The 15,294-nt window shown below is 47.0% G+C and overlaps 1 protein-coding gene across 1 annotated transcript in view; it reads right to left on the bottom strand.

The window, feature by feature from the left end:
• DPP6 (dipeptidyl peptidase like 6) overlaps positions 1 to 15,294 on the bottom strand; it is a 799,813-nt gene that overhangs the window by 557,963 nt on the left and 226,556 nt on the right. The window lies entirely within an intron of this gene.

The raw sequence follows: 15,294 nt of genomic DNA, 5'->3' as shown, positions 1-15,294 counted from the left end.
ACTGGAAAAACCATAGCCTTGACTAGACGGACCTTTGTTGGCAAAGTAATGTTTCTGCTTTTGAATATGCTATCTAGATTGGTCATACCTTTCCTTCCAAGGAGTAAGTGTCTTTTAATTTCATGGCTGCAATCAGCATCTGCACTAATTTTGGAGAACAGAAAAATAAAGTCTGACACTGTTTCAACGATTTCCCCATCTATCTGCCATGAAGTGATGGAACCGGATGCCATGATCTTCATTTTCTGAATGTTGAGTTTTAAGCCAGCTTTTCCACTCTCCTCTTTCACTTTCATCAAAAGGCTCTTTAGTTCCTCTTCACTTTCTGCCATAAAGGTGGTGTCATCTGCATATCTGAGGTTATTGATATTTCTCCTGCCAATCTTGATTCCAGCTTGTGCTTCCTCCAGCCAAACAACTTACAGTTACAACTTACACTGTAATGAGTCCCAACACAACTGACTTAGGACAGTAAGGCCCACATCAACAGGCTTTCTAGAAATAAGCCAAGTGATTCACCCATGTGAGAACCACAGAAGCACATGACCTCTGAGATGTCCACGTCTGGAGACAGAGCTGCTAGCCTTGGTCATGGGTATGCACCTGGGGCAGGTGTGCCTGGGAAAGGTCAAGGGAGGACCTGCAGGAGAGAGGTCAGCATCTACCTCTGTCTCTGACCTCAACCTTGGTGGCTCAGATGGTAAAGAATCTGCCTGCAGTGCGGGAGACCTGGGTTCGATGCCTGGGTCGGGAAGATCCCCTGCAGAAGGGAATGGCAACTCACTCCAGTATTCTTGCCTGGAGCCTATACCGAGCGACTGGCACTCTCACACACACTTGGATGGTCATGTCTGCCAGAAACGTGGTTCAGTGGCCTGGGACTATGCTAACGCACATAACAGTGATGGAGACGGAGTGCTGTGTGTTTAAAAAGGTCCCTTTTCATCGAAAAAATTATGCCTAACATTTTGAAATAAAATACACAAGAAAAGTTCCTTATGACAGTCTCTAGGTCCATCCACATCTCAACAGTCCACTGTATATATGTACCACATCTGAAGTAAAAATCAAAGAGAAAAACAAATACCACATATTAACACACATATGTGGAATCTGAAAAAAAAAAAAACTGGTATAGATGATCTTATTTACAAAGCAGAAATAGAGACACAGATGTAGAGAGCAAATGCATGGACACCAAGGGGGACAGGAGAGTGGGACGGATTGGGAGATTGGGGCTGACGGATATATACATACACTATTGATAGTATGGATAAAAGAGATGACTCATGAGAACCTACTGCACAGCGCACGGAACTCTATGCTCTGCGGTGACCTAAATGGGAAGGAAATCTCAAAAAAAGAGCAGATCTACGCTCACTTTGCCGCACAGTAGAAACTCACACAACGCTGTAAAACAGCTATACTCCCAAACACACTAAACAGCAAAATGAATTGTCAGAAAGTATAAGGAAAGCAGGGGCTTCAGAACGGGATCGTTGTTTAGCCACTGCTGCTGCTGCTGCTGCTAAGTCACTTCAGTCGCATCCGACTCTTTGTGACCCCGTGGACTGTAGCCCGCCAGGCTCCTCTGTTCATGGGATTTCCCAGGCAAGAATACTGGAGTGGGGTGCCATTTCCTTCTCCACCAGAACTCACTAGGTTTAAAATTATAGTCATGGTTTGTCAGAGCCAGCTTTGGAATCTGATGGACATGGCGCTGCAATGCTTTTACAATGAGAGTAAATGGAAAACCCTGGCAGACTTGCAGATTTTAGAAATCAGTGTCTGAGCAAAGAAAATCTTAGTTGGCATGTCTGCATTTGACTCATTGAAGACTTAGACCATCGTCTTTCGCGTACAGAAGAACCCCAGTTCAGTACACACTGCAGTTCAGTACACACTGCAGTTCAGGGCTTCATGCTTCTGGGTGTCGAGAGGTCAAGGCCTTCCCTCGGCCGCAGGCTGGCGCAGTCCGTGGCCGCGCAGATGGTCGGGGGCTGAGCAGGCGCCTCTCCACTCGTAGAGCAGCTGCCCGCTCACAAGACCGGCTCTGCCTGGACGCGGCTCCTGCAGCCCTGCCTGGGGAGCTGGCTGCCCGGCTTGGGTGTGATCTTACTGGTGCTGCCAGGACTGGAACAGGGGTCGTGTCTGAGGAAGCAGAGGATCCCATGGAAACGCGGATCGGAACTCAGGAACCTGGCAACGAGGCCTCCAACTCACAAAGAGGACTTTGGGTGGAAGGAAGGGCCAGGGCCAGGAACGCAGGATTCTGCAGCTGTAAAGGTCCTGGGAGATCATAAAGCAGCCTGTCCGATCCCTGCTGGGACCCTGAGTTCTCAGGGCTTTGGGGCCTCAAGGGGGAACCAGCACCTTGGATGAGATGCTGTCCAACAGCACGTGGCTTCGCCCACCCTTAAAAACCCTCTGGTAATCCAGCGCCCTCACTTTCTGAAATAGGAGGAATGCAGTCAGGGAGAGGCATTCACAGAGAACCACCTGGAACCGTCCCATGGGGAGTGCTGTGTTTCTCAATTGTTGGTGCTGCTATGGCGATGTCTTTCTACTTGGCACCAGCATGACTCTGCGGTCCTGGTTGCTAACTGAGAGAAATCCTTTCAAAGAGCCCGCCCCCGCCCCCCCAGTCTCATCTACAGAAAAAAGCACAGAGTTTATACTTTACTTTTTAATGGCAGTTTAAAGCATGCAGCTCATCAACGAAAATGGGTAAAATCACAGATCCCACGAAAGGTGAAGACAATAATTTTTTCTCTGTTCTTTTTATAACCTTCTGTAACAAAATGCATTGTTGCACAGATCATTATCCACCGATAAGGCTGTATTTTGCTTCCATATAAAAGGTGCCATTTCACGCCAGTCAGAATGGCTGAGATCCAAAAGTCTACAAGCAATAAATGCTGGAGAGGGTGTGGAGAAAAGGGAACCCTCTTACACTGTTGGTGGGAATGCAAACTAGTACAGCCACTATGGAGAACAGTGTGGAGATTCCTTAAAAAACTGGAAATAGAACTGCCTTATGACCCAACAATCCCACTGCTGGGCATACACACTGAGGAAACCAGAATGGAAAGAGACACGTGTACCCCAGTGTTCATCACAGCACTGTTTATAATAGCTAGGAGATGGAAGCAACCTAGATGTCCATCAGCAGATGAATGGATAAGAAAGCTGTGGTACATATACACAGTGGAGTATTACACAGCCATTAAAAAGAATACATTTGAATCAGTTCTAATGAGGTGGATGAAACTGGAGCCTATTATACAGAGTGAAGTATGCCAGAAAGAAAAACACCAATACAGTATACTAACGCATATATATGGAATTTTAGAAAGATGGTAATGATAACCCTGCATGCGAGACAGAAAAAGAGACACAGATGTACAGAACAGTCTTTTGGACTCTGTGGGAGAGGGAGAGGGTGGGATGATTTGGGAGAATGGCATTGAAACATGTATAATATCATATAAGAAATGAATCACCAGTCCAGGTTCGATGCATGATACAAGATCCTTGGGGCTGGTGCACTGGGATGACCCAGAGGGATGGTATGGGGAGGGAGGTGGGAGGGGGTTCAGGATGGGGAACACGTGTATACCCATGGCAGATTCATGTTGATGTATGGCAAAACCAATACAATATTGTAATTAACCTCCAATTAAAATAAATAAATTTATATTAAAAAATAATAAAAGGTGCACTGCCCCTGGGTATGGGTAAACGGCCACTGCACAATTGTAAAGTTAATGGTCATCATAGTGGGGAGTGGTCTTCCTAGGGGGCTCAGTGGTAAAGAATCTACCTGCCAACGCAGGAAACGCAGGAGACACAGGAAATGCTGGTTTGACCCCTGGGTTGGGAAGATCCCCTGGAGAAGGAAATGGCAACTCGCTTCACCATTCTTGCCTGTAAAATTGCATGGACAGAGGAGCCTGGTGGGCTATAGTCCATGGGGGTAACAAAAGAACGGGCCATGTCTGAGCAATGGAGCTCACACGCGTCGTAAGGGGCAGGGCAGGCCTTGTCCGGCTGCACGGCCTGGCAGAGACACAAGCCGCGTCTCGTCATTGACTGCTGCTGTCGCGTGGGGGCAGGGGGCTCCTCTGGCCATGGTCCTCCACCTGCAGCTGCTCCCCACACGTCCAGAGTCCCCCCTTTCTCTGCTCTGCTTGCTTCACTCTGTTGTTGAACATCACACAGCTAGTGGCAGGGAGGCTGAGCTGAACACAGAGGACCCTCCAGTCCCGGCAATTTCAAGTCGAGGTGACTTAAAACAATAAAGACCAAAAGATCCTTGGGACAAAGGATGAGTCCGAGGAACAGCACCAGACCTCTGCTGTGTCCGCTGATGGGCGGAACTCCGCTATCCTAAAAAAGTGAGGTTATATACACGTAAAGTCCTTGGGGAGAGAAATGGTAACAGAAGCTCTGGTGGGAACACTATCAAAAGGGTGCGTTGGCTTGTCGAGCTTATCACCTCACGCCGGGGTCAGCATGTCCACCATCAAAAAGACTACAAACATGCTGGAGAGGATGTGGCGAAAAGGGAACGCTCTTGCACTGTTGGTGGGAACGTAAATTGCTGCAGCCGCTATGGAGAGCAGTATGGAGAGTCCTGAAAAGCTAAAAATAGATTTACCAGTGATCCTGCAATCCCGCTCCTGAGCACATATCCAGAGAAAACCATAATCCCTATGTTCACAGCAGCGCCATTTATAATAACCACAACATGGAAGCAACCTAAGCGTCCATCACCAGAGAAACAGGTGAATAAGACGTGGTACATATATCCAATGGAATATTACTCAGCTATAAAAATGAATGACATAGCGCCGTTTGCAGCAACACGGATGCACCTAGAGATGATCACACTGAGTCAAGTCAGAGAAAGACAACTATCGTATGTCTCACTCATGCAACAGCAATAAACCGATCTAATTTAAAAAACAGAGGTACAAATGAATGTGCTTACAAAACAGAAACAGGCTTACAGACGTGGAAGACACACCTATGGCTGCCAAAGGGGAAATGGGGTGGGGAAGGACAAATCAAGAGCTTGGGACTCATACATACACACTACTACATGCAAAATAGGTAGCCAACAAGGACCTACTTACGGTACGGCACTGGGAATTCTACTCAATATTCTGCGATAGGTTATGTGAGAAAAGGGTCTAGAAAAGAATGAATACACATATAACGGAACCACTTCGTTGTACACCAGAAACTAACTCAAGATTGTAAATCAACTATACTCCAATAAATTAAAAGAATAGCCCCCCACAAAAAGAAAAGTGCATTTTCTTGGGAGCATGTGACACTTCAGGTTTGGAGAGAGAGGTCCTGCAAAGCAGAGGTCCTGGGGGCTCCAGGGACAGAAATCTTCACAGACCTGAAGGCGGGTGGGTCTCAGGACCAGGCGTGGGGCCAGCAGAGGCGTGTGATGGGAACAGCTCGTGTGCAGCATCAGGACACCATGGCAATACCCACAAGTTCCTCATTCTTTACCAGCACGGATCCAGGGGAGGTCACTCTTAAGGTCACTTCTACCCCTCTGCAGCCCTTTCTCCCACCCTCTTGCCTGAGCATTTGGTTGTTGTTTTAAAGAGTTTTTTTTTCTTTTTTTATGTAGACCATTTTTAAAGTCTTTATTAAATTTGTCACAATATTATTTCTGTTTAATGGTTTGTTTTTTCCAACCGGAGGCATGCGGGATCTCTGCTTCCTGACCAGGCATGGAACCCCCACCCCCTGCATGGGAGGGTGGAGTCTTAACCACTGGACCGCGGGGAAGTCCCTCTATCGCACTTTCAACACCGCTGTATGTTTCCCGTCAATAACACTCCCCATGCCCCCTCCCCCTGCACTGCTCACCGGCCGTGGGAGATTTGAAATGAACTTCAGTGAAACTCTGGAGACCCCCAAATGTCTCGGACCCAATTCCAAATAAGGCAAATGTGGCTGAGCGTTCAGCCACGACTCTTCAGGTGCGACTGAAGCAGCCAGCGCACGGCTGGGCAGACCCCTGCCGCGGAGTTTTCACCCAGGCAGCATTCTAAATGCTTCCCCTTGGATTAATGTCCATTTCAATTACGCTAATAAAGTATATGAAGCTAAAGCTCCAGCTGTCCCAAAAGGGCCGTAAGGAGTAACAGAGGTGCGTCCTCTGTGGTCCGAGATAATGCACCAAGTGAAGCATGCTTTTCACTTTGATGAACATTCCATTTAATTAAAAGTAAATATTAGGAGAGAGCCTGTCGAAAATGGACAGACCATGCAGGGCTATTTCAGCAGAGGATAGGTCTAGTTCAGCCCGAGGCCCTGTGCCCGCAGCTGGGGACCCACAGGTGAACAAATCAGCATCTTCTTATCCAGAAGCTACTCATCTCTCCAGGGAGAGAGACACACAGAATATATCGAGACGCTGGACGTAGAGGGATTCTCAAGACCGTTCTACTTCAAGCCAGGAAACTTACGATCGAAGGTGGTCCTTCACCATCACCTGAGGGCTCTGGCTACAGATCTTGTGCAGAGCATCATGTTTGTGGAGCCCTGTACCCAAAGCAGAGACATTGCTTTGTCAACAACAGTCCGTCTAGTCAAGGCTATGGTTTTTCCAGAGGTTATGTATGGATGTGACAGTTGGACTATAAAGAAAGCTGAGTGCCAAATAACTGATGCTTTTGAACTGTGGTGTTGGAGAAGACTCTTGAGAGTCCCTCAGACTTCATGGAGATCCAACCAGTCCATCCTAAAGGAGTCCTGGGTGTTCATTGGAAGGACTGATGTTGAAGCTGAAATGCCATTACTTTGGCCACCTGATGCAAAGAGCTGACTCATCTGAAAAGACCCTGATGCTGGGAAAGATTGAGGGCAGGAGGAGAAGGGGACGACAGAGGATAAGATGGTTGGATGGCATCACCGACTCAATGGACGTGAGTTTGAGTAAACTCTGGCAGTTGGTGGTGGACAGGGAGGCCTGGTGTGCTGCAGTCCACAGGGTCACAAAGAGTTGGACACGACTGAGTGACTGAACTGAACTGAACTGATACCAAGGTCACAGGTGTAAAGCCTTATGCCAAAGCCAAAGATATGGAGCCCTGGTACCAAGGTCATCTCCAGAACTGACCAAGCCCCATAGCAACCGTTGGCATGAACCCCTCTGACTTAAACCAGCAGGCTCCCTGACGGCACATTAGGTAAAAATACCCACCCAATAGCACCCTAACCAATCACCTAAGGCCACTCTTCCAGGGGAGTTTTCCGTCTCGAGGCCACTAAGCCCACAGAAGACGTCAGCTCTCCCCTTTGCTGGCCCGCTGTCCTAACAGCATCTCCTGCTCTAACAAACGCTTTTCTCCTCTCATTCTGCCTCAAGTCTGCAAATGCTTTGCTAGCCTGCGCCCAGGTCACAAGGTCCATCTTGCAGGAAGGCAAGTCTACGCAGTGATCCCGGACAAAGATACGTCCCCAGGCCCCACTGGGGCCTGCCTTCAACTGACTCTGCTCTTAACAGGGAAGGCTGACATTACTTTCAGGTCCAACGTTTGAGCCATTTTCGTGTTATTTTATGGGACGGCAGACTGACACCCAGCGCTGGCCCTCGGGCTTTCGCTGGGACCCTCTTATAATTGCCAAGGAAGGGAGGCTCCCTTTCACGGGGGTGGCCATGGCACTCACTGGCCCTGCTGAGCCGGCGTGTCCCCTGAAAACAGGAGCGTCTGTTCGATGGGTCCCCAGCACCCAAGTGAGGGAAGAAGTGGGACTGTGGGAACGAGCAGGGTCCCCTGTCCACCAGGGCCTCCTCTCGAGGCCGCCTGGTCCCCACTGGCCCTCTGGGCCCTGCTTCTTGCTCTCCGAGCTTGCTCTGCATCCTGGCTCCAGGGAGCCCCACTCCAACCCCCGCCCACTCCAGCCTCACCACATTTCCTGCCTGGCACGATCAACAGCATCATTCCCAGTCTGCGACCCCAGAAAGAGGCAGCCCCGGGCCCTCCCTCACTGGACTGACAAATAAGCGGGGTGTCACTGAAGCCTTAAACTTCATAGGCACAAAATAGATGGACAGGAGTTTGCCATTTCCTTCTCCAGGGGATCTTCCCAACCCAGGGATCAAACCCCCGTCTGTTGAGTCTCCTACAAGACAGGCGGACAGGTTCTTTACCACTGAACCCCCTGGGAAGCCCCAGTGTACAGAGACTGGTCCTTAAGACGTCGAGTCCCATGTCTCCCCTCTGATGGGCACAGACACACCTTCTGAGTTGGAAGCAGAAACAGACATCCGGGGCCCCAGAATCTTCCCAGGAAAGTGCTTACAAGGTTGAACATGGACCCAGTCCTTAGTCACAGTTCATTGGTACTACGATATACCTTGTCCTTTTTCTTTTCATCACAGGGGACTGGAATGCAAAAGTAGGAAGTCAAGAGATACCTGGAGTAACAGGCAAATTTGGCCTTGGAGTACAAAATGAGGTAGGGCAAAGCCTAACAGAGTTTTGCCAAGAGAATGCACTGGTCAGAACAAACACCCTCTTCCAGCAACACAAGAGAGGACTCTACACATGAACCTCACCAGATGGTCAACACCGAAATCAGATTGATTTGCAGCCAAAGATGGAGAAGCTCTATACAGTCAGCAAAAATAAGACCAGGAGCTGACTGTGGCTCAGATCATGAACTCCTTATTGCCAAATTCAGACTGAAATTGAAGAAAGCAGGGAAAACCACTAGACCATTCAGATATGACCTAAATCAAATTCATTACAATTATACAGTAGAATTGACAAATAGATTTAAGGGGTTAGATCTGACAGAGAGAGTGCTGTGAAGAACTAGGGACACAGTCTTGTGACATTGTATAGGAGGCAATGATCAAGACCATCCCCAAGAAAAAGAAAAACAAAAGGCCTCTGGGGAGGCCTTACAAATAGCGGAGAAAAGACAAGATGCAAAAGTCGAAGGAGAAAAGGAAAGATATTCCCATCTGAATGCAGAGTTCCAAAGAATAACAAGGAGAGATAAGAAAGCCTTCCTCAGTGATCAAGAAATAGAGGAAAACAACAAAATGGGAAAGACGAGAGATCCCTTCAAGAAAATTAGAGATACCAAGGGAACATTTCATGCAAAGATGGGCTCGATAAAGGACAGAAATGGTCTGGACCTAACAGAAGCAGAAGAGATTAAGAAGAGGTGACAAGAATACACAGAAGAACTGTACAAAAAAGATCTTCATGACCCGGATAATCACTTGTCATGATCACTGGTGTGATCACTCACCTAGAGCCAGACATCCTGGAATGTGAAGTCAAGTGGGCCTTAGGAAGCATCACTATGAACAAGCTAATGGAGGTGATGGAATTCCAGTTGAGCTACTTCAAATCCTAAAAGATGATGCTGTGAAGGTGCTGCACTCAGTATGCCAGCAAATTTGGAAAACTCAGCAGTGGCCACAGGACTGGAAAAGGTCAGTTTTCATTCCAATCCCAAAGAAAGGCAATGCCAGAGAATGCTCAAACTACCGCACAATTGCACTCATCTCACACACTAGCAAAGTAATGCTCAAAGTTCTCCAAGCCAGGCTTCAGCAGTACTTGAACCGTGAACTCCCTGATGTTCAAGCTGGTTTTAGAAAAGGCAGAGGAACCAGAGATCAAATTGCCAACATCTGCTGGATCATCAGAAAAGCTAGAGATTTCCAGAAAAACATGTATTTCTGCTTTACTGACTACGCCAAAGCCTTTGACTGTGTGGATCATAACAAACTGTGGAAGATTTTTCAAGAGATGGGAATACCAGACCACCTGACCTGCCTCCTGAGAAACCTGTATGCAGGTCAGGAAGCAAGAAGTTAGAACTGGACATGGAACAACAGACTGGTTCCCAACTGGAAAAGGAGTACATCAAGGCTGTATATTGTCACCTTGTTTATTTAACTTATATGCAGAGTACATCATGTGAAATGCTGGGCTGAATGAAGCACCAGCTGGAATCAAGATTGCCGGGAGAAATATCAATAACCTCAGATATGCAGACAACACCACACTTACGACAGAAAGTGAAGAACTAAAGAGCCTCTTGTTGAAAGTGAAAGAGGAGAGTGAAAAAGTTGGTTTACAACTCAACATTCAGAAAACTAAGATCATGGCATCCAGTCCCATCACTTCATGGGAAATAGATAGGGAAACAGTGGAAACAGTGTCAGACTTTATTTTTTTGGGCTCAAAAATCACTGCAGATGGTGATTGCAGCCATGAAATTAAAAGATGCTTGCTCCTTAGAATAAAAGTTATGACCAACCTAGACTCTAGTATTCTTGCCTGGAGAGTCCAATGGGCAGAGAAGCCTAGTGGGCTGCAGTCCATGGGGTCGTGAGGAGTCGGACATGACTGAGCGACTTCACTTTCACTTTTCACTTTCCTGCATTGGAGAAGGAAATGGCAACCTACTCCAGTGTTCTTGCCTGGAGAATCCCAGGGACGGGAGCCTGGTGGGCTGCCATCTATGGGGTCACACAGAGTCGGACATGACTTAAGTGACTTAGCAGCAGCAGCAGACAGCATATTAAACAGCAGAGACGTTACTTTGCCAACAAAAGTCTTTCTAGTCAAAGCTATGATTTTTCCTGTAGTCACGCACGGCCACGAGAGTTGGACTATAAAGAAAGCTGAGCACCGAAGAACTGATGCTTTTGAACTGCAGTGTTGGAGAAGACTCTTGAGAGTCCTTTGGACTGCAAGGAGATCTATCAATCAATTCTAAAGGAAATCAGCCCTGAATATTTATTGGAAGGACTGATGCTGAAGCTGAAGCTCCAATTCTTTGGGAATCCGATGTGAAGAGCTGACTCATTTGAAAAGACCCTGATGCTCGGAAAGATTGAGGGCAGGAGGAGAAGGAGATGACAGAGGATGAGATGGCTGGATGGCATCAGTGACTAGATGGACATGAGTCTGAGTGAGCTCTTTGAGTTAGTGATGGACAGGGAGGCCTGGTGTGCTACAGTCCATGGAGTCACAAAGAGTCAGACACGACTGAGCAACTGAACTGAAGTGAACTGATATCTTGTCCATTTAGTAAACCCCTTTCCTTTGGAAATGGAGGTTTTCGATAAAAGCAAAGTTGGTCTGGACGAGTGGGGCGGTGTAGAGGGTGAAAAAGGAAGCCCGCAGGCACACATACTCTCGCAGGCTGTGTGCATCAGGACTGGGGCTGAGCTCTGGAGCCAGGGTGGAATTACTCAATGAATGCACTGAGAGGGGCGATCCCAGCACCCTGGTTTCCACGGAGGCAAAAGCACCCCTGGGGTTCCCTGGTCGCTCAGCAGTAAAGAATCCACCTGTTAGTGCAGGAGACTCTGGTTCAATCCCTGGGTGGGGAAGTTTCCCTGGAGAAGGAAATGGCAACCCATTCCAGTATTCTTGCCCAGAGAATCCCAAGGACAGAGGAGCCTGGCAGGCTACAGTCCATGGGGTTGCAAAAGAGTCCGTCACAACTTAGCAACCAAACAACAGCAACGAAAACCACCCCTTTCCCAGCCTCAGCACACCTTGACTCAACACCCCTTTGGGTGTCTTACTGTAAACTTTTCCACATCAAGGCTGGGTCTCAGCTTCTTCCACTCCCAGGAAAAACCTCGTGAGCCTCTCGCCCTGAAAGCACTGGACATTCGAGTCTAACCTGTGAGGGGTGGGAGTTGGGGGGTGGAGGGGTGGGCCAGCCATCCGCTTCCCCTCCAGGTCCTTGGGAGACAGGCATGGGTGGTTCTCAGGCCTCCCCAGGCTTCCAGATTCCCTGCCTATATATATGTTACGTTTCCCTTTTCTTTAGGAAAGTGATTTTTTAATTTCCATCCATTCGAAAGGGTTCTTCTGTATTATCAGTTCAAAACCAGTAATGATCAGATGTTCTAAGTTGGTGGAAAATATCATTTCTGCCTAGAAACCTGGCCTGTGCAGACCACCAACAATAGCACCGGCTGCAGAACTGGATGACAACGCTTTGTGCTGAACCCAACAACAGCACGATGAAACACATTTAATGGTTACATAACATGGCGAGTACAGAAAACAGACAATGTAAGAGCGAAATCATGCTCCTCTTTCAGCAAGAATTTAATCTTCCCTCTTTAATTCGAAGGGAAGATGAGAATTAGGTAATCATGAAAAGAAGCATGAAATGAAAAGTCTTTGTGGTTAGCCCAGAGTTGAAAACATACCCATATAAAGGCTGTTAGGAAAGTCATTCTTTCTATTTACAAATAGGAAACATATTTCCTTTGCATTTTTCTCATTATTTAGGGTTTGACACAAGAAGAAGCGAGTCATTTTTATAGCATCAATTTTTTTTTTTTCTCTCGCGTGCCAGGAATTGTGAAAGAGCAGATGTTTCTTACTGCTTTTCTTACACATCACCTTCCCTTAATTGCAACACAGGTTTCTCATTTTACTTCTGGGATTTGGAGAATGCATTCAAATACTGCTGCTGCTGCTGCTGCTAAGTCACTTCAGTCGTGTCCGACTCTGTGCAATCCCATAGATGGCAGCCCACCAGGCTCCTCCGTCCCTGGGATTCTCCAGGCAAGAATACTGGAGTGGGTTGCCATTTCCTTCTCCACTAAAACACCATTATTGCTGGGAACTTCTAAGTTTGTTCAAAAACTCTGCACAATAGTACAATATAGACTTCTCTAGATGGTATAGATCTTAAAGTAAGCTTGTTCAAATTCATACTTATAAAGAAAGGAAACTCAAAGCCCGGAGAAATTAAGCCCTGAGCTGACCACAGGGTGCTGCAGCTTCATCAGCAAACACGCACGGAGCACTGCCAGGAGCCAGAGCCCACTGCACCCACACCAGCCTGCTCTCCTGGGTTCCACGCGGCTAAACGTGCTCAGTGGCACCATGTAATTATACAGAGCGCTGTGACCCCGGAGAAGGGCAGGGCCTGGGCAGCTAAGACTGCCTGAGCACCTTGGAAACCACATACAAGCCCCTGGGCCCCAGCCCTTCAGAGGAAAAGCCTGTTGCTTTAGTCTTCCATGCCTTCCTGAATCTTAAAAGGCGGATTCAGTAAACAGAGAAGGATGTGGAGATGTAGAGACAAAGCATAGCTGTTGGGCTGGAGAACTGGTAACTGTTTAGAGTATAACCAGCCACAGAGCAGAATCACCAAACTCACAGTTCCCTGAAACACACGGATAAAGGACCAACACGCGTTCCTAGGTTGTTTTTACAGGAAGTAGAGCCCCACCAGATGAAAGCCGCTGATGGCAGGAACACAGACCCTAGACTGGCTGAAAGCCCAGAAGGTTAAAGATGCTTGAAACGTTACCCTGATGCCGACCAGATTCTGCAAGAGCTGGTCATGCCCCCAGCAGCACCCCCTCCCCTGAAAGCCATCGGGGAGTTTGGGTCTCCTGAGTGTGACCTGCCCATTCTCCTCGCTTGGGGTCTGCAATAGAAATGCTGCACTCTCCTTCACCACACCCGCTGTCAGTTGACTGGCCTTTCTGTGTGTGGGCGAGTGGACCCGAGTTAGGTTCTGTAACACCCACTGTGAGCTTGGCATTGTATTGGGCTCTTTGCAAGCTTTGCGGTATCCAATTATCCCAAGAACTCTCAAAGCTGACCATTAGAATGAGTTCAATGTAGGGAAGAAAATCACAAGTTTTAGGATCAAAGAGCTTAGACTGAAACGCAAGCCTGTCCACTTAGCAATTGTGTGGCTTTAGCCTTTAGGTCTCTAATCTTCGCATTCTCCATCTGTAGGATGAGGGTCACAGTGTTGCCTTAGCGGAGTGTTTTTGAGAATTAAATCAGTAACTCATACAAAGTATCTTTTAGAGCAAAAGGAATATTGTAGGGGATTTTAAAATGGCAGTTATCATCCCCAAATTACAGATTTTTTTAAAAAGTTTCATGGAATAGAAGATTTGCTGAGAAGCCTGTAGATAGAAGAGGTTGAGTCAGCTGGGACCCCAGGTCTGACTGCCTCCAAGGCTCACCCTTTTATCTGCTAATCTGCCTCGTCTAATGTTCTGACCCAGGCTTGTGTCAAAATAATCAACAAACAAGGCAAGTTTAGAGGTTCTAATAGAGCTGGTTCAAGTCACCAGGTCCAGCATTTGAATTTACATAAGACTGAAAGTGAAAGTCGCTCCGTCGTGTCCAACTCTTTGCAACCGCATGGACTATACAGTCCATGGAATCCTCCTGGCCAGAATACTGGAGTGGGGAGCCTTTCCCTTCTCCAGGGGATCTTCACAACCCAGGGATGGAACCCAGGTCTCCCGCACAGCAGGCAGATTCTTTACCAGCTGAGCCCCCAGGGATGCCCCACATAAGATTATTGAGACAATAATTGGCATCAGCAGAAAGTCTCTTAATGAAATACAGATGCAGTCTGTGGAAGACACACTGCTCAGAGCACGGTGTGTCCTCAGAGAGAACCATTCAGATAAAGGGAGAAGCCACTCTCCCCACCCTCTGCTGCTGGTTCCCTTAGTCGGAACCACACAACTCAGTCCTTGATGCTGGACTAAGTTCAGCACCTTTGTGTGGACAGTCACCTCCCTAACAGTGTCAAGGCAACACCAAGGGCGGAGACAGTACTTTCACTCCTCATAGACCACAGGATGGGCTGGGCATGTTTTAGAACCAAAAACTTTCAGGCTGGAAAAGGGTTATAGATAAAGATGGAGGCGGGCGGTTTGGTATTTGGAATTTGGTATTGACATATGCACACTACTATATATAAAATGACCAACAAGGACCTGCTGTATAGCACAGGGAACTCTACTCAATATTCTGTGAAAAGTTATACGGGGAAAGAATCTGAAAAAGAATGGATATACGTATGGGTATGACTGAGTCACTCTGCTGGACATCTGAAACGGACACAACACTGCAAATCAGGTATGCCTCAAAATAAAATAAAACATTTAAAAGTAAATCAAAACCTTTCAGGCTGGAAAACTATTATTGAGTTAATAATCTAATCCAGTGGTTTTCAAAAAATTTTCTTCTCAGGACCTTTTTACACTTTTAGGAATTACTGAGAATCTCAAAGAGCTTTAGTTTCTGTGTTTATATTCTATTTTTTAAAATTAAAACAAATTTGTGCGTGTGTTTATATTCTACTTATACATATATTCTCTCTCTATATATATATATACTCTCTCTCTCTCTCTCTCTCTCTATATATATATATATATATATATATATATATATATACACATAAATGGGCTTCCCTGGTGCTTCAGTGGTAAAGGATATG

Source organism: Capricornis sumatraensis, chromosome 5, assembly GCF_032405125.1.
Source record: "Capricornis sumatraensis isolate serow.1 chromosome 5, serow.2, whole genome shotgun sequence".
Classification (NCBI taxonomy): Eukaryota; Metazoa; Chordata; class Mammalia; order Artiodactyla; family Bovidae; genus Capricornis; species Capricornis sumatraensis.
The sequence above is the reverse complement of the archived record's forward strand: the minus strand, read 5'-3'. Positions and strand labels throughout refer to the sequence as shown.